Source organism: Stenella coeruleoalba, assembly GCF_951394435.1.
Source record: "Stenella coeruleoalba genome assembly, chromosome: 18".
Lineage (NCBI taxonomy): Eukaryota > Metazoa > Chordata > Mammalia > Artiodactyla > Delphinidae > Stenella > Stenella coeruleoalba.
The window spans coordinates 17,562,518-17,585,965 of record NC_137164.1 but is presented as its reverse complement, the minus strand read 5'-3'; the positions used below and the strand labels follow the sequence as shown (position 1 = coordinate 17,585,965).

The 23,448-nt window shown below is 43.9% G+C and overlaps 1 protein-coding gene across 4 annotated transcripts in view; it reads right to left on the bottom strand.

Annotated features, from left to right (window-relative positions):
- Positions 1 to 23,448, bottom strand: part of SPRYD7 (SPRY domain containing 7) — a 61,701-nt gene that overhangs the window by 5,684 nt on the left and 32,569 nt on the right. For 2 of the 4 annotated variants that reach the window (XR_013824944.1, XR_013824946.1), the window contains 2 exons: positions 21,586 to 21,612; positions 20,340 to 21,447 (listed from right to left, as the gene is read on the bottom strand). The exons of 1 other annotated variant lie outside the window; for it this stretch is intronic. The gene's annotated coding sequence lies outside the window, so the exon portion shown is untranslated. Of the gene's footprint in view, positions 1 to 20,339; positions 21,448 to 21,585; positions 21,613 to 23,448 lie in introns of those variants that run through there. One more of the 4 variants, XR_013824945.1, reaches the window with a different exon arrangement.

Genomic DNA, 23,448 nt, shown 5'->3' with positions numbered 1-23,448 from the left:
TTGCAGCAGGAGCAGCTGCTTGGGCTCGTGGAATGACCTCCACACTGGCTGCATGGAAAAACCACAACGCAAAGGGTCCAGTGGAAGGACAAGAGGAGAGCGTTTGCTGTCAGCTCTCCCCTGTCTTTCTCCTACTGACTCAAATTTGCCCCATGGGGAGTCAATAACCCGACACTTCCGGGGTGTCACCGGGCCTCTTTAGCAGTCACTGGGGAAGCTAGATCCCAGCTTTGTGGGTTGGTACTTTATCAAAGCCTGGAAATGGTGGGAGAAACCATAACTCTAGTTACGTAGCAGGTGGTAGACTTGTGTGGGCCATGTATGGCAGCTGAGGCAAAACAAGAGGCTGAAAAGACAAGTGAGGCTGGGAGATGCATCTGATATACACAAACAGTATGAGATGGAGAGATGATCTCAATCCAGACACTTTGACTCTAGGACTAGAGCACCAGAGATCAGTATGCTACAGATCTCTGAGAGGACTTAAGTGTATTCATTTTTATGTTCAGGTATATATAGGTCGAATGCTTGTCCTCTCAGTGTTCAAGTTTCAAGTCTTAGATGACAATATCCCCTACCTTTCTTTTTTTGGCTGTACCATGCAGCAGGGACCAGGGATTGAACCCATGCCCCCTGCAGTGGAAGCACGAAGTCTTAACCACTGGACCCTCCAGGGAAGTCTCTCCTCTCTCTTATCTTTCAAGCAAAATCATATGCATTTCTCAAATCCTATTTGGGTTAACAATTTTTCTCCTTCTGATTCAATCACTCCCTCCTCTAAATTGCTGTGTGCCTTGTATATATTTCTATTATTGCATATTTGGTATTTATTGGTACATACCTGCATCATACCAGGCTGTGTGTTTACTGAGGGCAGGAATCTGTTGTGTTTTCAGATCCTATAGCCCAGGTCTGCCTAGACAGGGCATTCAATAAATGCCTGTAGAACTAACTGATACACAGTTTTACACTTGAGCAGCCCTTATATTTAATTTTTAAAATTTGGAACTGTTTCAGATTTACAGAAATATTCTAAAGATAGTACAAACAGCTCCCATATGACCTGTGTCTAGTGTCCTTTATTATTAATATCTAACATTAATATGGTACTTTTGGGGCTTCCCTGGTGGCGCAGTGGTTAAGAATCCACCTGCCAATGCGGGGACATGGGTTCGAGCCCTGGTCCGAAGATCCCACATGGCATGGAGCAACTAAGCCCATGTGCCACAACTACTGAGCCCACATGCCACAACTACTGAGCCTGCACGCTAGAGCCTGCAAGCCACACCTACTGAGCCCATGTGCCATAACTACTGAAGGCTGTGTGCCTAGAGGCTGTGCTCCGCAACAAGAGAAGCCATTGCCATGAGAAGCCTGTGTACCGCAACAAAGAGTAGCCCTCGCTCGCTACAACTAGAGAAAGCCCGCGCACAGCAACGAAGACCCAACGCAGCCAAAAATAAATAAATAAAATAAATTTTTTAACAAATGGTACTTTTGTCACAATTAATGAACAAATATTGATACATTATCATTAACTGAAGTCCATACTGCATTCCGATTTTTCTTTGTTTTTTACCTAATGTCCTTTTTTCTGTTCCAAGATCTGACATTACATGTAGCTGTTATCTCTCTAAGCTTCTCTTGTCTGTGACAGTTTCTCATACTTTCTTTGTACTGAATGACCTTGACTGTAAAGGAGTGCTGGTCAGCTGTTTTGTAGGATGACCCTCAATTGTTATTTGCCTGATGTTTTTTTTCTCATCAGACAGGAGTTATGGGTTTCGGGGAAGAAGACTGAGAGATAAAGTGCCATTCTCATCACACCATATCAAGGGTACAGACTATCATTGTGATTTATCAGTGTTGATGTTGACCTTGATCACCTGGCTAAGGTGGTGTTTGTCAGGTTTCTCCACTCTAAAGGTACTCATCCCCCCACCCCCCTACCTTCTCACACTGTACTCCTTGGAAGAAAGTCAGATGTGCAGCTCACTTTGAAGGAGTGGGAGTTATGTTCCACCTCCTGGAGGGCTGGGTCTCTACATAAATTGTTTGGAATTCTTTTGCACAGGAGATGTGTCTATCCACTCCCATGTAATTATTTATTCAATCATCTATAAGTATGGACTCCTGGATATTTATTTTAAACTTTGGGTTATAATCCAGTACTACTTTATTTTGTTGATCGAGTGTTCCAAATTTGGCCATTGGGAGCTCTTTTATTTGACTCCTTTGTCCCTTTCACATACCTCCACCATTATGCAATTTGTTTTATTTTGTTGTGTTTAACACGTTACTTTCTAGCCCTACAAGATGCTCCAGGCTCATCTTATATGTCTCTTGCCTAGTCCTAGAATCAGCCATTTCTCTGAGGACCCCTTGCTCCTTTCATTGAAGAATGGTACTGTAAACCAAGATCTGGGCACTCGATGTGCTCACTGCTACTGCAGTGTTGTTGCTTCCAGGCCCCCTCAGTTGACAGAGCAAGGAAACATGGGGATATCCTAACTGGGAATATTGTTTTAATCTTAAAAAGCACGTTTTTAGAAAATCAGAACAATTTAGACTTCTGGCTGGCTCTTCACTCTCAGTCTCTTTTGATGTCTATCCCCTGCCAGTTCTTTTGTGCCAGTCCAGACCAGTTTGTCCTCCCTCCCTTCCTTGCCTGCCCCTGCTCTACTCCCTGCTGCAGTGAGCTAACCTCTGAAGGCTGCATTTCCTAGGCTCCCACGTCCGCTGGCTTCTGGCTGGGTTCTGCCAGAAGCGGGCAGAGGGCAGCACCTCCAGCAGTAAAGGTATCTCCTCTATGGCTCCAGCTCCTGCTGGACAGGCCCACTGTGCTGCTTCTGTCTTCTAGGCCCTGCTGACATCACCTCTGTCCTTTGTCCCTCCTACCTAGAGGTGTCAGTGACTTCAGGCTGTGGTCTGTCTCCCCACCCTGCACTGGTGGGCATCTCAACTTCTCTTATCACACATGCAACCATTTCTCTGAATAAATCTTTCTGTTTAAAATACACAGTGCTGGGACTTCTCTGGCAGTCCAGTGGTTAAGACTTCCACTGCAGGGGGGGATGGGTTTGATCCCTGGTCAGGGAACTAAGATCTCACATGCTATGTGGCATCGCCAAAATAAAAATAATATAAAATAAACAGTGCTTTCTAATTCACTAGTTGGACCCTGAGACAGATATGTGTGTAGTTTTTTATAAAGTGGCTCCAAGGAATGGGAGTGGGGTTTGGGAGGGAGAATGAGTCCAAAGCTGTACTACGAAGCCAGTCACTGCTGTGGGCAGCTGGGACTTGAATCCACTGGGGATGCCGAGTTGCTAGGGAAAATGGACTTCAGAATTGTAAGGCTGCCTCCAACTGCTCAAAGGTTGCCTAAAGGTGGGTAACTCCTAGTACCTCCAAGTTTTCACACATATCTGAATGGCTCAGTAGGTCCCCACAGGCATGGGTGGTGGCACAGAAGTCCCCACCTCTGCCCCAACAGAAATCTAGACATTCCATAGGCAGCTGAGGGGAGGGGCTGGTGGGATATATGTGCCTGTTTGCTGCAGGAATGACTAAACTTGAAAAAAAAAAGGTGGGCCAGGAGGATGTGAGGCAGGCACAGAGGCATCTGATACACTGATACTTTTTTTTTTAACATCTTCATTGGAGTATAATTGCTTTATAGTGTTGTGTTAGTTTCTGCTGTATAACAAAGTGAATCAGCTATTTGCATACGTATATCCCTATATCCCCTCCCTCTTGCATCTTCCTCCCACCTTGCCTATCCCACCCACCTAGGTGGTCACAAAGCATCGAGCTGATCTCCTGTGCTGTGCAGCTGCTTCCCACTAGCTATCTATTTTACATTTGGTAGTGTATATATGTCAATGCTACTTTCTTACTTCATCCCAGCTTACCCTTCCCCCTCCCCCTGTCCTCAAGTCCATTCTCTAAGTCTGGATCTTTTTTTTTGGTTGTTTTTTGTTTAATGTAAAACTTTATTTTTTTTTTTATTTAGCATCTTTATTGGAGTATAATTACTTTACAGTGTTGTGTTAGTTTCTGCTGTATAACAAAGAGAATCAACTATATGTATACATATATCACCATATCTCCGCCCTCTTGCATCTCCCTCCCACCCTCTCAATCCCACCCTTCTAGGTGGTCACAAAGCACCGAGATGATCTCCCTGTGCTATGCAGCTGCTTCCCACTAGCTATTTTACATTTGGTAGTGTATATATGTCACTTTGTCCCAGCTTTCCCTTCCCCCTCCCCATGTCCTCAAGTCCATTCTCTACGTCTGGATCTTTATTCCTGTCCTGCCCCTAGGTTCATCAGAACCATTTTTGTTTAGATTTCATATATATGAGTTAGCATATAGTATTTGTTTTTCTCTTTCTGACTTCCTTCGCTCTGTATGACAGACTCTAGCTCCATCCACCTCACTACAAACAACTCAATTCTGTTTCTTTTTATGGCTGAGTAATATTCCATTGTATATATGTGCCACATTTTCTTTATCCATTTATCTGTTGATGGACACTTAGGTTGCTTCCATGTCCTGGTTATTGTAAATAGTGCTGCAATGAACATTGTGGTACATGACTCGTTTTGAATTACGGTTTTCTCAGGGTATATGCCCAGGAGTGGGATTGCTGGGTTGTATGGTAGTTCTACATTTTAACAGCCAATGCTCCTCATGCTCTGCTCTAGGCCCTCTTTTGCTCTAATTCTCCACTCTTCCTGAACAATCTCACACAAACTATCTACACAGATGTAGAAGGATCAGAGTTTGATTTGTGCTTTAAAAATAATCTATTAGAACCACTGACTTACTTTACTTTTACCACTGCAAAATTCCCTTTGCAGATAAGAAAGATACTTTCAAATACTTCCCCTGTCTAATTAAGAAAATGGACAGTTTTCTGTTGAACTTACACTGGTTGAATTAATTGTAACTAGATCAGTAAGGACTACTCGCAGGTATTTATGATGAAGCTGGTGAGAAAATTCAACTTTCTGAAAAAACCATAGTGGTGATAATTTTAAGTAAACAATCACATTCTTTACCACAAGGATTTTAACAAGTGCAATTTTCTCTAACAAATATGCACAGTTTCAAGATTACAAGTCAACAGTCCTTGGAGGAGAACTATTAAAATTAAACTCTGACTATGACATGAATGCTATTTTAAATAATCAGAAACCCAACTACATCATGGTTAGCTACAGAATGAATATATATTTAACTTAAATATTATGATAAGTAGTACTTGAATATTCACTAATGTTCTCCCTGTCACTCTGAACAGGGTAATCACTTTGCACTCTCTAAGCAAGTGTGTTCATTTTTTTTTTTTTTTCACTCATAGATTCTCATTAAGGGTCAGTGAAACTTGTGGCATAAGATTCAAAATTGGGGAGAAGATTCTGGGAAGATGGTGGAGTAGGAATCACCAGGAACCTGTCTCCCCTCTTAGACAACAATTGCACTGGCAGAATCCATGTGATGTAATTCTGAAATCTACTGAAGGTTTGCAACTTCCAAGGGAAGGCTTGGACAGTAATTGTCATCAAATGCAATTAATTTTGGTCAATTTAAGCTCTTAGCACAGTAGCAGCTACCCATCTCCCACTGCTCAGCACCTTTGAAGGCAGCTGTGCACATGTTCTTGGAGCAACTTATACACAGCTTGTGGGAGCCAAGGTGGGCAAAAAGCACCCTGATCTCCAAATACTGGGGATCTGTGCTCTGATCACTGGTTGCTGCTTCTCATCACAGAGATGCAGGTAAAGAGACGGGCTGTCACTGTTGCTGACCTCTCCCCACTGTTGTAAGCTCCCCCTACCCCACTGAAGTGATTTCTGGGGAGTTAAAGGACTGGCACCATTTCTCACCCCCCTTCAGTTTTCTTTTTCCCTTTTGGGAGACAGACATTAAAGACTAGGACATTGAAAAGCAACTACATATACAGGGAAAATTAGAAAGTGACTCCACATGCTCAGGGAAAGGTGCAGGCTCACCAAAGACCTAAAAATACCTCAAGTTTACACCTCAAGCTGATTCTTGGCACTGAGACACCCTACAACAATAAAAAATAAGCAAAAATAGTAACACAAAACAGCGAACCCTAAGAAAATGTAAAAATATTATTTCCAGAGTTACCACATTAGTAGATTCAAATGTGTAGTTTACAGGGAAAAAAAAAAAAAGCACATGGCATACAAAGAAATAGGCAAGTATAACCCTTAAAACAACAACAACAACAACAACAGAAACGGTCCCTGAAAAAACTTTATGGCACTGATGGGCAGATCTCCTAGACAAAGACTTTAAACAGCTGTATTTAACATGCTCAAGGAACTAAAGGAAGATGTGGAGAAAGTTAGAAGATGATTTGTGAACAGAATGGAAATATTAGTAAAGAGAAAACCTATAAAACAAAAATTATGGAGCTGAAAAGTACAATAACTGAAATGGGAAATTCACTAGAGGGATACAAAGATAGATTTGAGCAGGTGGAAGAAAGAATCAGTGAACCTGAAAATAAGACAAGGGAAATTATTGAGATGAAGAACAGAAAGAAAAATGATAGAAGAAAAGTGAACAGAGCCTAAAGGACCTGTGGCTTACCATGAAGCAGACCAACATACACATCCTGGAAGTCCCAGAAAGAGAAGAGACAGAAAAAGGGGCAAAGAGGATATGTGAAGAAATAATGGCGGAAAACTTCCCAAATTTGCTGAATGATATGAATATAAGCATGGAAGAAGCTCAATGAACTCAAATTAAGATGAATTCAAAGAAACCAACACACATTATATTCAAACTTTCAAAAGACAGAGATAAAAATTTGAAAACAGTGAGAGGAGCAACTTGTCACATACAGGGATCTTCATTAAGATTATGAGAATATTTCTCATCAGAAAATTTGGAGGCTAGAACAGCGGGCCAACATATTCAAAGTGCTAAAATGGGGAAAAAAAGAAAAAAACACCCAAAACCTGTCAACGAACCAGGAATCATATGCAGCAAAACTATCCTTCAAAATAAGGGAGAAATTAAGACATTCCCAGATAAACAAAAAGCTGAGAGACTTTGTTACCAACAGATTTGCCCTACAAGAAATGCTCAAAGGGGTCCTGCAGGGTGAAATGAAAGGGCACTAGACAGTAACCTGAAGTCATATGAAGAAATAAAGACCTCAATACAGGTAAATACATGGACAGTTACACAAGCTAGTATTATTGTAATGACAGTTTGTAACTCTACTATTTGTATTCTATGTGATTTAAGAGACTGATTAATTTTTTAAATTTTATTTATTCATTTATATATTTTAAAATTTTGGGTGTGTTGGGTCTTCGTTGCTGTGTGCAGACTTTCTCTAGTTGTAGCAAGCAGGGGCTACTCTTTGTTGTGGTGCATGGGCTGCTCATTGAGGTGGCTTCTCTTGTTGCAGAGCACAGGCTCTAGGTGCACAGGCTTCAGTAGTTGTGGCATGCAGCTCAGTAGTTGTGGCTCGCAGGTTCTAGAGCACAGGCTCAGTAGTTGTGGTGCACGGGCTTAGTTGCTTCATGGCACGTGGGATCTTCCTGGACCAGGGCTCAAAACCGTGTCCCCTGCATTGGCAGGAGGATTCTTAACCAATGCACCACCAGGGACCCTGAGACTGATGCATTTTAATGAAACAATTGTTAGTCTAAAAGCTAGTATTATTTTAACTTTGGTTTGTAACTCTACACTTTGTTTTCTATATAATTTAAGAGACTAAATCATTTAAAAGAAATATTAGTTTATGTTTTGGGGCACACAGTATATAAAGATGTAATTTTGTGACATCCAGAACCAAAAGGGTTTGGGATGAAACTGTAAAGGAGCAGAGTTTTTTTTTAATGTTATTGAAGTTAAGCTGGCATAAATTCAGATTAGAGTGCTATGACTTTAGGATGTTAAATGTAATCTCCATGGTAACTACAAAGAATATTGCTGAAGAATATACACAAAAGAAACGAGAAAGGAATTTAAATGTTTCAGTAAAAAAAAACAAAAACACCTAAATACAAAAGAAGATAGTAATGCAGGAAATGAGGGATAAAAAGCTATAATGCATATAGAAAACAAATAGCAAATAACAGAAGTCAGTCCTCTTTTATCAGTAATTACTGTAAATGTAAATGTATTAAACTCTCAAATCAAAAGATTTGATTTGCAGATTTGCAAAATGGATAAAAAAGCATGATTCAGGGCTTCCCTGGTGGTGCAGTGGTTAAGAATCCGCCTGCCAATGCAGGGGACACGGGTTTGAGCCCTGGTCCGGGAAGATCCCACATGCCACGGAGCAACTAAGCCCGTGTGCCACAACTACTGAGCCTGTGCTCTAGAGCCTGCAAGCCACACCTACTGAGCTCACATGTCACAACCACTGAAGCCCGCACACCTAGAGCCCATGCTCCGCAACAAGAGAAGCCACCGCAATGAGAAGCCCGTGCACTGCAATGAAGAGTAGACCCCGCTCGCCGCAACTAGAGAAAGCCCGCGTGCAGCAACAAAGACCCAACACAGCCAAAACTAAATAAATAAATTAAAAAAAAAAAAAAAAAAAAAGCACGACTTCCCTCGTGGCGCAGTGGTTGAGAGTCTGCCTGCCAATGCAGGGGATGTGGGTTCGTGCCCCGGTCCGGGAGGATCCCACATGCCGCGGAGCGGCTGGGCCCGTGAGCCATGGCTGCTGAGCCTGCGCGTCCAGAGCCTGTGCTCCGCAATGGGAGGGGCCACAACAGTGAGAGGCCCGCGTACTGCAAAAAAAAAAAAAAAAGCATGATCCAACTATGTTATCTACAAGAGACTCACTTTAGATCCAAAGACAGAAATACATTGAAGGTGACAAGATGGAAAAAGATATTCCATGCAAATAACCAAAAGAAAGCAGGGGTGGCTATACTAATATCAGAAAAAATATACTTTAAATTTAAAAAGGTTAAAAGAGACAAAGAAGGACATTGCATATTAATAAAGCTTTCAATATATCAAGATAAAATAATATAAACATTTACATACTAATGACTGGCCATCAAAATATATGAAGCAAAAACTGATAGAAGTGAAGGGAGAAACAGACAGGTTCTATGACAATAGTTGAAGACTTCAGTACCTCACTCTCAATAATGGATAGAACAACTAGACAGAAGATAATTGAGGATATAGAAGAGTTAAAAAACAACATGTGAAGTAGACCTAACAGACATACAATTCATCCAACAACAACAGAATACATATTCCTCTCAAGGGCACGTGGGACATTTTTCAGAATAGATCATATGTTAGACACCCACACATAGATTTTAAAAGACAAATATACAAAATGTCTTCTATGATCAGAATGGAGTACAGTTAAAAATCAATAGCAGGGCTTCCCTGGTGGTGCAGTGGTTGAGAGTCCGCCTGCCGATGCAGGGGACACGGGTTCGTGCCCCGGTCTGGGAAGATCCCACATGCCGTGGAGCGGCTGGGCCCGTGAGCCATGGCCATTGAGCCTGCGCGCCCGGAGCCTGTGCTCCGCAATGGGAGAAGCCACAGCAGTGAGAGGCCCGCATACCACAAAAAAATAAAAATAAAAAATAACAGAGAAGTAAAATTGGAAAATTCACAAATTTGTTGAAATTAAACAACATATTTTTAAACACTAATGGATCAATAAGAAATCACAAGGAAAATTACACTTAGAGACAAATGTAAACTAAACCACGATGTACCAAAACTTATGGGACACAGCACCAGCAGTGATATGGGGGAAATTTATAAGAGCTTACATTAAAAACAAGAAGGCTCTCAAACCAACAACCTAACTTTAAAACTTAAGGGCCTAGAAAAAGAACAAACAACTCAATCATATGTTTAATAAGGGATTAATATCCAGAGTATACAGAGAACTGAAATTCAATGATAACAACAAAAACCTGATTTTAAAATGGGCAAAGGACATGAATAGACATTTCTCTATAGAAGGCATACAAATGGCCAAGAAGTACATGAACAGATGCTCAACATCACTAGTCATTAGGGAAATGCAAATCAAAACTACGAGGTACCACTTCATACCCATTAGGATGGCTATAGTGAAGAAAAAATTGCTGGAGATGTGGAGTAATTGAAACACGTGTGCAACATTGATAGGAATTTAAAATGGTACTGCTGCTGTGGAAAACAGTTTGGAGTATCCTCACAAAATTTAAAATAAATCCCTATGATCCAGCAATTTAATTTCTGAGTATATATCCAAAAGTACTGAAAGCAGGGTCTAATAGAGGTATTTGTACCCTCATGTTCATAGCAGCATTATTCACAGTAGCTAACACACAGAAGCAACCCCAGAGTCCATTGATGAATCAGTGTATAAGAAAAATGTGGTATATACATACAATGGAATATTATTCAGTCTTAAAAAGGAAGGAAATTCTGTAAAATGCCACAACGTGCGTGAACCTTGAGGACACTATGCTAAGTGGAATAACAAATCAGAAAAATGCACACTGTAGGATTCCACTTACATGCACTACTTAGAGTTGTCAAAATCATAGAGACAGAAAGTAGAATGGTGGTTGCCAGGGGTTGGGGGGAGAGAGCAATGAGGAATTGTTTAATGGGTAAGAGTTTCAGTTTTACAAGATATAAAGAGTTCTGGAGATGGCTGGTGGTGATGGCTGCACAACAGTGTGAATGTACTTAACACCACTGAACTGTACACTTTAAAATGGTTAAGATGGTACATTTATGTTACATGTGATTTTGCCACAATAAAAAAATTGGGAAAAAAATGAAAAGGAGAGAACAGGGGAAAAAAAAAAAAGAATCAACAGTGGTACCAACCCCAATTGAGTCAAAGCATTTGAAAAAGGTTGTTTTAGCCTTTTAAAGATTTCGTATCCAGCCTTGTCCCGCAATTCCAAATGCTGTCATTGAAGGACTGCCCCCACTGGAGACTGAGGAGGGAAAAGGGTGCTGCCTCACAGAAGGGCATGAGGGTGCCAGCTCTCAGCCCAGGATCCCGACGGGCATAAACAGTGTTTGTTTGTAATCCTAGTTAATGGCCTACATTTATAAGTCAGGAGTTTTGCAAGCAAAATCAAATTTCTGGTTTCTTTAGATAACTGGAAACTCTTTCAACCCTGGGCCTGCAATCTCATGTGACAATGGCAGAAGCTGGCCAGTGGTGGCCCCTTAAACTGAACACATGCTCTCCTCTTGGACACAGCCCATCTGTGGACACCTGGTCATTCATGTTCTGCTGGCTCCAGTAGTCACTGGAGATAAGGAGATGAGAGGGCATGTCCAAACACAGGGGCGGCCCCAAGAACAGACCAAAGGACCCAAGCACTCAGCACTCTCTCTCATACACACACCCTTGCATCCTAAACTCCAGCCATAATGAAATCCTTTAGTTCCTTTCACTTTTTCTCCTCCCAGCCTTTGCTCAAATTGTTTTCTTGCCTGAAATGCCCTCCCTCACCTGCTCCCATTCACTTGGTCAATTCCTACGCATCCTTCATGATGTCAGTTCCTTTAGGGAGCCTCCTGGGCCTCCAGTAACTGGGTTCAATTAGAAGACATACAGTTTCAGATGGATGCCAGCGAGGCCCCTAATAACTGTGATTTTTAAAAGGCAGATGTTTATTCTCTTTTCTGGGAGGGTCCTGTCTGGCGTGGCCCTCCCCAGTACCTTGGCTCTTCTCTCTAACTGCTCCACCATCCAGGGCTGACTTACCCATTGGGTGGCGCAGCAGGCAGTGCCCAAGTCCTGTGATATTTTTAGGGGTCCATGAAAATGTTTAATTTTAATTTGGTTTAGAATCAGAAGAAAAACATGAGTATTATAATAATGAATATATAAAAATGAATCCAGCCTGAATTACATGTGCCATTATATCGATGCAGTTGTAAAATATAACTTTTAATACTTTTTTATGGAGGAAGGGGTCCACAAAGGCAAAGATGTTTAAGGCTCCCCAAATTCATAGAGTGGCCCAGCCGCAATCCTGGGGGCAGTTACGATTGTCTGTATGTCTACTCTGTCTCAGCAGTGCGCTGAAGGGAGAGAAGGAAGGAGAGGACGTGACACTTCTCTTTAAAGGGCATAACCTGGGAGTTGCACATATTATTTTTGCAACCACTGTCCAAATCTCAATCCCATGGCCACACCCAGACATATAGGAGGCTGAAGATGCAGTCTTTATTTTGGGCTGCCCGGTGCCTAGATAAAAAGTCTCTTGTGAGACAGGAGAGGTGCTAGTGGGAGAACCAGCTCCCTCTGCTGCAGTGACCTTTCTAGGTGTTTCCCTGGTCCTCATCCAGCACATGCTGCCCACTGCCACAGCTCCCCACTTGTAGCCACCTCACTTGTGTACATACCTTACCAGGCCGCTGGCATTGAGTTTCCCACCTCTGGGCTAAAGAGATTACAGTGTGTCCAAGGGCAGACAAGAAGGTCGGGATGAGCTCTCTGTTACAACTCCAGTACTCAGCATAGAGTCTGACTCACAGGTGACTGAAAAAGAGTTCGGATCGATGCTTCTTTCCTAACATTTAATTTTAAAACTTGGTAGCCATGCACATTTATAGCACTCATTCAGCCTCTGATGGCTCAAGAACCAACAGCCTAAGTTTTCTGCCCTTTCTTTGCACCATATTTCCTCTTAGCCTGATTTCTTTCGTTTCGATTCTAATTTTTGTTTTATGAGACCAGACATGAAGTCTTCTAATATTCAACATTAAAGTTTAAGTTATACCATACTAGATGGGTAATTTTCCACTTGGTTCGCAATATTACAATACTGACTCGTTTAAAAAAAACTTTTTATCAGGAAATCTTCAAACATATCCAAAAATTAAAAAATTTTAAAGGGAGAGAGAATAGAGTAGTGAATTCCCCTACACATCTATCATCTAGCTTCAACAATTATTAACTGACAGCCAATCTTCTTCAAACATACCTCCACCAACGTTTCCCTACCATCAGATTGCTTTTAAGTCAATCCAAGACAATATATCATTTTATCCATAAATATTTCAGTATGTTTGCCTGTATCAGTTATTCATCACCGTTGTAACAAGCCACCCCAAAACATAGTGGCCTATGACAACGAGTTATTTGCTCACACTTCTGCAATTCAGGCTGGGCTCAGCTGGGTGATCCTTCTAATGGTCTCCCCTGGGTGATTCATGCAGCTGTAGTCATCTAGTGGTTTGAGTGGGGTGGGCAGGTCTAGGATGGCCTCCCTCACTGTCAGGGGTCTTGGTGGCTCTCTCTCCATGTCATCTCTCATCATTCAAAAGTCTGGCTTCGTTCTGTGGCAGTGGCAGCATTTTTTTTTTGGTACGCGGGCCTTTCACTGTTGTGGCCTCTCCTGTTGCGGAGCACAGGCTCCAGACGCGCAGGCTCAGCGGCCATGGCTCACAGGCCCAGCCGCTCCGCGGCATGTGGGATCTTCCCGGACCAGGGCATGAACCCGTGTCCCCTGCATCGGCAGGCGGACTCTCAACCACTGCGCCACCAGGGAAGCCCAATGGCAGCATTTTAAGAGTATGTAAGTGGAAACTATGAGACCACTGGAGGTCTGGGCTTCTGAACCCACATGGCATCACTTCCACTTCATTCCATCAGTCTAAACAAATCAAAACATCAGCCCAGACACATGCGGTGGGAAAGTGGATGTATTCCCTTGATGGGAGGAACTACACTGTGGCCAGGTTTTTCAATCTACCACAGTGTCTCCAAGACAGCGCCTCTGGTTTTGTAACAACCACGATTACACTGTCAAATCTAAAAAATTTTAACAATATGGTATAATCATTTATTATTGATTTGTAACTTCAGAATTATGAAATAAAAATCGTGTTAATACAAATATAATGGTGTTCTGGGATACTGTTTTTTTTTTTTCTTGGTAGATATTATTAATGTGGATTTGAACCTGAAGAGAAAAACAGTGATGTAAATCTCCAAGATTTAAATTTTAATGTGTCTAACTGGCTCCTTGAAAAAGCAATGTAAAAAACAGTAAATGTTTCATGATTAGAAGAATAGGGAGCCTCTTCTGAGAAATTACGTATTTAGTTCACTGCAATTTGATTTCTAATTTGCTGAAAGATAATGCAAATGGACTATGTTTATTCATGTTGTAATTTCTGAGACTTTAGAGAGACAAAGAGAAACTAACTGGGGCGGAATCCCCAGCCTCCTCAACAATAATCCTAAATGTGCCTTTGTGATAAGCCACGGCAGCTGCGGACCACAATGACTGCCAGGCTATAAGTGGCCCACAAATCCAGAATGCCAGGAAGTTGGCCAGGTGCGGGCTCTGTCCAGCAAACAGGGCTTCCTCCAATGTCGTTTTTAATTGTAGAGTCACTCTATTAACAGTTGAGGCCATAATTACATAACTGGGCTTATCAACAGCAAAAAGGATTCAAAACTAATTTACAAAAAAATAGAGAATTTACCACCCCCCCCCCCCCCAAAAAAAAAGGTCTAAGGTGACTATGAGCTCTTCAGAGGGCAAGAATTCTCAAGGAACTTGAGAGGCAGCACTGAATAGCAGGAGTCATAAGGTTTAAGAGCCCTGGCTTTTATAGTCAGAGGCGGTTTGGCTCCCTGTTACTGTATGGCCCTAAACAAGTTACTCAACCTCTCTGAACTTCAATTTCCTCATAGTATTGCTTTGAGAGTTATATGAGACGATGTGTATAAAGTACTTAATGGCAAGCCTGGCACATTTAATCATGAGATACATAATGGCTATTATTGGGAAACATGTATCACTCATCTTTATATTCCTAAGATCCTGTCAAAGTGCTCAACTGACCAATGTAGATGGTCAGTTAATGCTTGCTCAATTAACACTAATGAACTGACTGAATGTCGTTGTGCTAAAGATGCACATTATTTCCTGATTGGCACCATTTCTTTCTTGGAAAATTTGCCCCTGCTCCTCCCTTAACCCATCGGGTCTCACTGCGGCTATTTGGCCAATATTGATTTGCCAACAGTGGACACCAGCCTCAGACGTAGCCCATTAGATGGTACTGGGCCCTGGAGCTGCGATGTCCTGAAGACCCAGAGGTAGGCAATCCACGACTGTAGAGTCAAATACAGCTCACTGCCTGACTTTGTAAACAAAATTTTATTAGCACACGGCCACACCCATTCACTTAGGTATTGTCCATGGCTGCTTGTGCACTACAAAGGCAGAGTCAAGTTGAACAGTTGCAACAGAAAGCACAGGACCTGCAAAGCCTAATTATTTACTACCTGGCCCTTTATAGAAAAAAGTTGGCCCCATGATGTAGACCAACAACGATGTTTTGCCATTTGTATGTTAAAAGGTAAGCAGAGGGGCTTCCCTGGTGGCGCAGTGGTTGAGAGTCCGCCTGCCAATGCAGGGGACCCGGGTTCGTGCCCCGGTCTGGGAAGATCCCACATGCCGCGGAGCGGCTGGGCCCGTGAGCCACGGCCGCTGAGCCTGCGCGTCCGGAGCCTGTGCTCCGCAGCGGGAGAGGCCACAACACTGAGAGGCCCGTGTACCGCAAAAAAAAAAAAGGTAAGCAGAAAAGGTCATCTGCAGAGAGAAGTGGGAGAATGGTACAGACAACAGAGCATTTGGCCACAGTAAGCAACAGAGCAGAGAAAGGAGTGGCAGAGACAAGAGAGGCTTGAGGAGGACTGGAGGGTCCACTTCCAAGGGGGCTGCTCTCGAGGTTGGCAAGTAGTGGACGGGAGGCCTTGGCTCCTCCCGAAGTGGACCTCTCCTGGGAACTCCTGAGTGTCCTCGGGAGATGGCAGCTGGCTTCCCCTGGGGCAAGTGACCTAAGACAGTGCCTTTTATGATCTAACTTCAGAAGCCACACACACACTGTTGTTTCCACAATCCTGTTGGTTACTCACAGGTCAGGCCTGTTCAGTGTAGGAGGCCTGTGCACCAGGGCAGGAATACAGGGAGGGGAGAATGAATCACTGGAGGCCATCTGCTGACCTTCCATCTGCTGAGGCCCCTCTGAATTCCCCACTGGGATTCAGTGAGACTCTGCTTATAAGAACTGTCTCCCTCTTTTTCACTTGACATGACAAGTACATTTCTATATCCTTGCAATAAATGAACCCTAAGAAAGCGATGAAGAATGAAAAAGACATATTATTTGTCCCATCACCTCTTATCAAATGAAGGGGTCTCTGAGGTCTTGGCCTTCCAGGGCCCTTCTTGGTAAGCTCTGTCTCTTCCTGGTATGCGGCACTCCAGCCTAGACCTTATTTATGCAACAAGAGTGACTGTCAGGCCCTGGGGAGACGGCCACAGACAAAACAGAAAAAGACCCTGCTCCCTGGAGCTTACATTCCAGTGTGGGGAGACCAACACTAAAGAAATAGAGAACATACCAGGTGGAGATAAGGGTTATAAAAATAATTAAAGAGAGTGTGTGTGTGTGTGTGTGTGTGTGATTTTATAAAGGGTGGTCAGAGAAGGCCTCTCCACTGAACCGACATTTGAGCAAAGACCTAAAGAGAGGGAGTGAGCCATGAGAATACTGGAGGAAAGGGGACCTGGGAAGCCAAAAAGTGGGCAGTAGGAGTAGGATGTGGGATCAGGGAAGAGTCTTTTAAGCTGGAACTAGAACACGTCCAGTAGCCAAGGAGCATCTCATGATTCAGGGATGGAGGAGAGAGAGGGATGAAATCCAGAGGCTAATGAAGGGCAACGGCCTCCAGCAGAGCTGGGACCCTTCTCTCATTGTAACGGGAGTGAAGATGGGATGTGGAAGCAGGTTGAAGATGTGATGGGAAGATGAATTCAGTATGACTGCTTCTGGGATTCTCAATGAAGTGTGAGGCTGAGTGATGGGCCACAGGGATTCAGAAGGTTTGAAGAGAAAGAGAAAGATGATGAATGAATTTCTGGTGATCCAAGAAAGCAAACCACCAGGACAGCGCTTCTGAACATTTAATGAGGAAATTAATTACCTGGGGACTTTGTTAAAATGTAGATCCTGATTCAGTAGGTCTGGGTGGGGCCTGAGCTTCTGCATGTGCAAAAACTCCCTGGTGATGTCTCTGCTGTTGGTCTAGGACCACCGCTTAAGTAGGAAGGGAAATATATAGGATTTGTGGGCAGTATGCAGGGACTTTTATGATCTGTGGCCATGAATTAAAGTGAGAACACTCACCCCAGCTGGTGTTCTTTTTTGGGTGATTGGGTATAGGAATAGAGTAGGGGACAGCTGAGAGTTAGTGGTATTTATAAGGAAGTGCTTTTAAAAATATGCCATTTAACCTAAGCTATGATGGGTGATGAAAAAATGATAAGGCCAATGAATCATGGGCATTGATGAGGTCAGAGAATTGCTGGGATGCGAGCATTAGAACCAATAAGCCAGAAGGAAAGAAAGAGGTGGTCAGAAGTGAGGGGCTTCACAACCTAAGTGTCCATTGACAGATGAATGGATAAAGAAGATGTGGCACATATATACTATGGAATACTACTCAGCCATAAAAATAAATGAAATTGAGTTATTTGTAGTGAGGTGCATGGACGTAGAGTCTGTCATACAGAGTGAAGGAAGTCAGAAAGAGACAAATAAATACCGTATGCTAACACAGATATATGGAATCTAAAAAAAAAAAAATGGTTCTGATGAACCTAGGGGCAGGACAGGAATAAAGACCAGACATACAGAATGGACTTGAGGACATGGGGAGGGGGAAGGGTAAACTGGGACGAAGTGAGAGAGTGGCATGGACATATATACACTACCAAATGTAAAATAGCTAGTGGGAAGCAGCCGCATAGCACAGGGAGATCAGCTCCGTGCTTTGTGACCACCTAGAGGGGTGGGATAGGAGGGTGGAAGGGAATCGCAAGAGGGAGGGGATATGGAGATATACGTACACGTATAGCTGATTCACTTTGTTATACAGCAGAAACTAACACAACATTGTAAAGCAATTATACTCCGATAAAGATGTTAAAAAAAAAAAAGAAATGAGGGGCTTCAAATTGGGACTTAGAAGTGACGACAAGGTCAAGCATATGACCCCCAGGATGGAAAGCTACAGATCACTCAAGGTGAGGTCAGGAACATAGAGGCCAAAGTGTTAGATAGATCATTCCCCACATAGTGACAGAAGTGGTTGGTGAAAATGAAGATAGCGAGCTCAGTACTCAAGTCCTTAAGGAACAAGGAGGCTGTAGATGAAGGCAATTGGAGGGTGGCATGAACTTTGAAGGAGCTTTGTGCCAGCACAAAGGGATACAAGACGGACACAGTTCCCTTTCTAAGTGCAATGAGAAGCCATGAAGGGTTTTAGACAAGTGCTATAGGCCAAATGTTTGTGTTCCCCCTACATTCATATGTGGAAATCCTAACACTTAATGTGACAGTATTGGGAGGTGGGGCCCTTGGAAAGTGATGAGGCTCCACTCTCATTAATGGGATTAGTGCCCTTATAAAAGAGCTCCCTCGCCCTTTCCACCATGTAAGGACAAGAGAAAACACAGTCATCTGTGAACAATGGAGTGGGCCCTACTAGACACAGAATCTGCTGCCACCTTGATCGTGAATTTCTCAGCTTTGAGAATTGTGAGAAATAAATTTCTGTTGTTTATACACGACCCAGTCTATGGTATTTTGTTATAGAAGCCTGAACAGACTAAGACAGCAAGGAAGTGATATGATCCAACCGAGATTTTGCAAAGATCTCTTGGACTGCTATGCAGAGAAAGGACTGGAGGGAAGTTCAGTGGCATCTGGAGGCTATTACAGTTATTTGGTTGTCAAAGTGTGGACTCCAGCAGCATCAGAAATGCTCATTCTCAGGCCCCATCCCAGACCCACTGAATCAGAAACTCTGGGGGTGGGGCCCTGCAATCTGAGTTTTAACAAAAGCTCTCCCAGGGATTAGACGCAAGCTGAAGTCAGACAAAAGAAAGTGGTTTGGATTAGAGCAGTGGGGAGAGAGAGAGCATGGAGCTATATTTCACTGGAGGAAGGACCAGGACAGAGTATGGGATGTGTGGGTGAGGGGCAGGTCTCTAGGAGAAAGAAAACGACAGATGCAGTGCTGTGCACTGGAAAGGGGAGGATGGAGGAGAAGCCAACTTGCTGGGCAAGATCAAAAGTTCACTTCTATCCATGGTATGGGGCAAATATGTTCTGGAGAAGTTGCTGGGAAGTAAAGTTGCTGGGAAGTAAAGCTGTGGGTAAAAACCACACTAGTTCCCAGCAGGAAGTTGGTGATGTGCTCCTGCAGGAAAGCTGCACTGGCCACTGTGGGACACAATGTGATGTGTCATCTGTGGCTCTCTAACAGTCTGGCCAAGTGTCAATATTTCACACTTGTAGTTGGGGGCATGGTGGAAAGAGCACTGAGTTTGGAATCCAGAGGAGTCAAGCCCCTGGGCTCAAGTCACTTCCTAGGAAGTCACCTCACTTCTGTGAGCTCCAACCTCCACATCCCTGCAGTGGACATACTATATCTGTTCTGTCTAAAGGGGCACTCTCAGAGTCAAATAAGAATTCATTGATAATTCTAAATCATTTTACAAATGTAAGGGAAGCAGTATTCTACTCTCATCATTATTACGAGATTCTAGTCTCAGAACAGGTCTCTGTTCAGTAGCTGCCCCCTTGCTGGGATACAATGACAATGGAAAGATGACCAATCCCTCCAAATACATTTTCCTTCCTGGTTATGACATGCAATCTACTGTACAAGGTCATTCCTTTGACTGGACTTTGTGCCCTGGCAAAGTACAGGTACCTCAGGGGAGGAAAGACTCTTTACAAAAAAGATTTACCACATACCACATGCTTGTGTTTTACACCCATCACTTCCTGTGCCCAGTAGGAATTCTGTGCACTGGACATTACTCTCCTTGTTTTACAGACAAGGACGCTGGGCCTGGAGACCAGGCGACTCACCCACATGGACAGAGCTTCTGATGGGCGGAGCCAGCCCCTGCCTCTTGTGCTGCCTCCTTCTGGACACTTTGCTCTTCCTGCTCCTGCAGCTTTGGATGGATGGGCACCAGGCTGGGGAAGGGTGCTCGGCCACGCACAGGGAGAAGGAAAGGGTGCTGAGGCCTGAAGATTTGATTCATCAGCACTACCCAAGGCACCGGAATTGTTCTGTAGACTTTCTGTTCTTCTATTATGACTTTCATCCACTAGCACCTTTCAAGTGTCTTTGTTCTCCATGACACCCAGTCACATTTACTTAGATATTGGTGATGGCACGTTTGAACAAGGGCTAGGGAGGGCCTCAGAGGCAGGCGGGCCTCCCTGAGGCCACTAACCTATAGAACAAATGCACAGCAAGGGGTGGGGGACAGGAAGGCTGTCTCGGCCCTGGAGTCTTTTTTCCAGGGATCTCAATACAGTTCACCTTGCACATAGCATTATGCTTGTGAACTTTAGTGTGTGCAGGAGAGATGTTAAAGTTGTCTCAAAGCTGTAGCAGTTGATGACACCAGCTTGCAACACTTCTTGCGGAGCACGGGCTCTAGGCACACGGGCTTCAGTAGTTGTGGAAAATGGGCTGTTGTTGTGGCTCGCGGACTCTAGAGCGCAGGTTCAGTAGTTGCGGCACATGGCCTTAGTTGCTCCGCGGCATGTGGGATCTTCCAGGACTCAGGTTCAAACCCGTGTCCCCTGCATTGGCAGGCGGATTCTTAACCACTGCGCCACCAGGGAAGTCTCAACACCAGCTTGCGACATGAGAGACCAGCAGAGTCAGAAAGGAGCCTGTGTTCCTTGTTTTACAAACACAGAAGCCAAGGGCCTTGTCCACAGGCTCAATCTGGGGTTGGTGAGTGCAATAGAGAGGACCAGAATTCCAGCCTCCAGCTGCTCCTGTAATCACTCCTATACTCTTAAAAAGAATTGCTACAAGACCAAACAACAAAACATCCAGAAAGAACTGGCATCTTTTTCATGAGTATGTCCTGCATTAAAGAGTGTTTTCTGAATATGCATTTGGTGCCAGTTCTCCCGTCAGCGCTGCCCTGCTGGATCACAGCTGCAGATACCTAGCAAGGTACACTCCTCCATGGTTTGCATGTTGTGGGCCCTGAACTATTGGCAGGATGGATGGGTGAGTGGGTGGATGGATGACTGCAGGAAGGAGCTGGAGAATATCACCTGGACAGCCGCAGAGTACAAATTCAGTGACACAAAACATCAAATTAACAGTAGTTATTTTCTCTGGCACAGGAGACCATGTCTTGGAGGAAAAACTCTGCCGTTGGCCAGCAGTGTAGACATCAGCAGTCAATTACATGTAGTTACTACTGTTGTTTTTTAATGTGTCCTGACTCCTTCAATGGAGAGGCGATAAAAAAAAACACTTGCTCCTACACTGTCCTATATACTCCTTTGAAGTGACTGTGAAAATCAACCATCCTGAGGGATAGAGAACAGGAGAAAAGAAGGAAAAGGAATTAACCCTCAACACCTTCACCTTCAGAATTAGGGTGGTAAAAAACAAATAAATAATAATAATAAAAAATCACCAGTGGATGCAAAGAGAGACAGACATACCTAGGGCTGCAGAAGCAGCAGCAGGTTCTGAGGAGAAAAGGCAAGTATTAATAAAAGCTGTTTTGGCCCTCTTGTCCCTGGGGTCTTCTGCTGGGCCCATGACTAGGCCTGCAAGTCACTTGGCCCCCGCTGGAGAGCTGGACACTTGGGGCTTCTGGCCACAAAAGTGTTGTGCTGCTTTTGGAGTCAGGCAGAGCTGGGTTCTATTCCACTAGCTGTGTGCTCTTGGCCACTTACTTAACCTCTCTGAGCCTTAACTTACTTATTTGTGAGAAAAGAACAGGACTGTCCAGAGTAAGTGATGTAGACACTGGGCATCAGGGCACGCTCAGCGAAGCCCTGGAAAGTGAGCGTTTCCGCTTTCCCGAGTTACTGCGAGCAAACTGCCATGGGGAAGACGCGGGACAGCTGGAGGCACGCCCTCTGCCGGGCCTCAGATCCAGTCTCCGCGTTCCTTCCGCCTGAGGGGCGAGTCCAGGCCCGAGCTCTGAAGACAGCGCGCCTCCTAGAGACCGTCATCTGGAGCAAGGATTGCTTGCTACGACAGGGTTGAAGACAAAGCTTAGGGTCTCCCTAGGCCAAGGCACAGGGTGGAAAGGAGTTGCCCAGAGCCGGCAAGGCCTTTCACTGTTTTCTGAGGGCCTAGGGCGGATCCTGTCGGTAGCAGGCTGCATCCCCAGGCTGCCGAGCTGACCACAGTCGGGTAAGCTGAAAGAGCTACTTGGTTTATTCAAGCAGGAAAGACTCAGACTCAGCTAGCATTTACTGAGCACTTACTGTGTTCCAGTGTGGGTGCTGGGTGCTCTTCATTTACCTTATCTCGTTTAAACTTCTCAGCAGCCCTGCAAGGGAGGGTTTATCCTCTGTTTTCCTGATAAGGTAACTGAAGCACCCTAAGAGAAGTTATTTGCATAGTTGAAGCATGGCTACATCGGAATTTGTATTATTTTGAGGGGGCTGCTATAATAAAGTACCCAAAACTGGGTGGCTTAAACAACATAAATTTATTGTCTCACAGTTCTGGAGGCTAGAAGTCTGAAATAAGGTGGTGTTGGTTCCTCCGAGAGGACTGTGAGGGAGGGATCTTTTCCAGGCCTTTCTCTTTGGCTTGTAGATGGCTGTCTTCACTCTCTGTATGCATGTCTGTCTCCAAATTTCCTCTTTTTTAAGGACACCAGTCATATTGGCCCACCTTAGTGAACTTGTTTCAACTTGATTACCGCTGTAAAGATCCTATCTCCAGATAAAGTCATATTCTAGGGAACTGGGGGTTAGAATTTCAACATAGGAATTTTGGGGGACAATTCAACCCATAATGGGATTTAACCCAGGACTCCTGATTCTAAACCTGGTGCCTGCCTGTATGTATAGTCAAGCAGTAGTTCTCAAACGTGGGTGTATATTGGGTTAACTTGGAGAATTTTAAAAATATTGATGCCTGGGTTCCAGCCCCACAGATTATGATTTAATTGACACTGTGTATGTCTGGACATTAGGATTTTAAAAAGCTCCCCAGGTGGTTCTAGGAGAAGCCAAAGTTAGAACCACTGGCTTAGAACACCTTTCCATCACCATCTCTAGGTTCCACCTCAGAGGAAGGCAGCACTTCTCTCCTTGCTTTGCTGCCAGGGAAAGGAGGCCAAATTTGTCTTTAATGTTCTAGCCTTGGTCCCACTTCTGTTCCCCCTTTTTAATTTTTGAAGAACATTTGCTCTTCACATCTGTCAGAATCCGGACCTAGCACAGTGCCTGACCTGCAGGAGGCCTTAATAGATGTCTGAAGAAGGAGGAGAGGGAAAAGAATCACAGAAGAAGAAATGTGAAGGGATGGAATTGGGAAATTCTTGAAAAACTGGACAATGG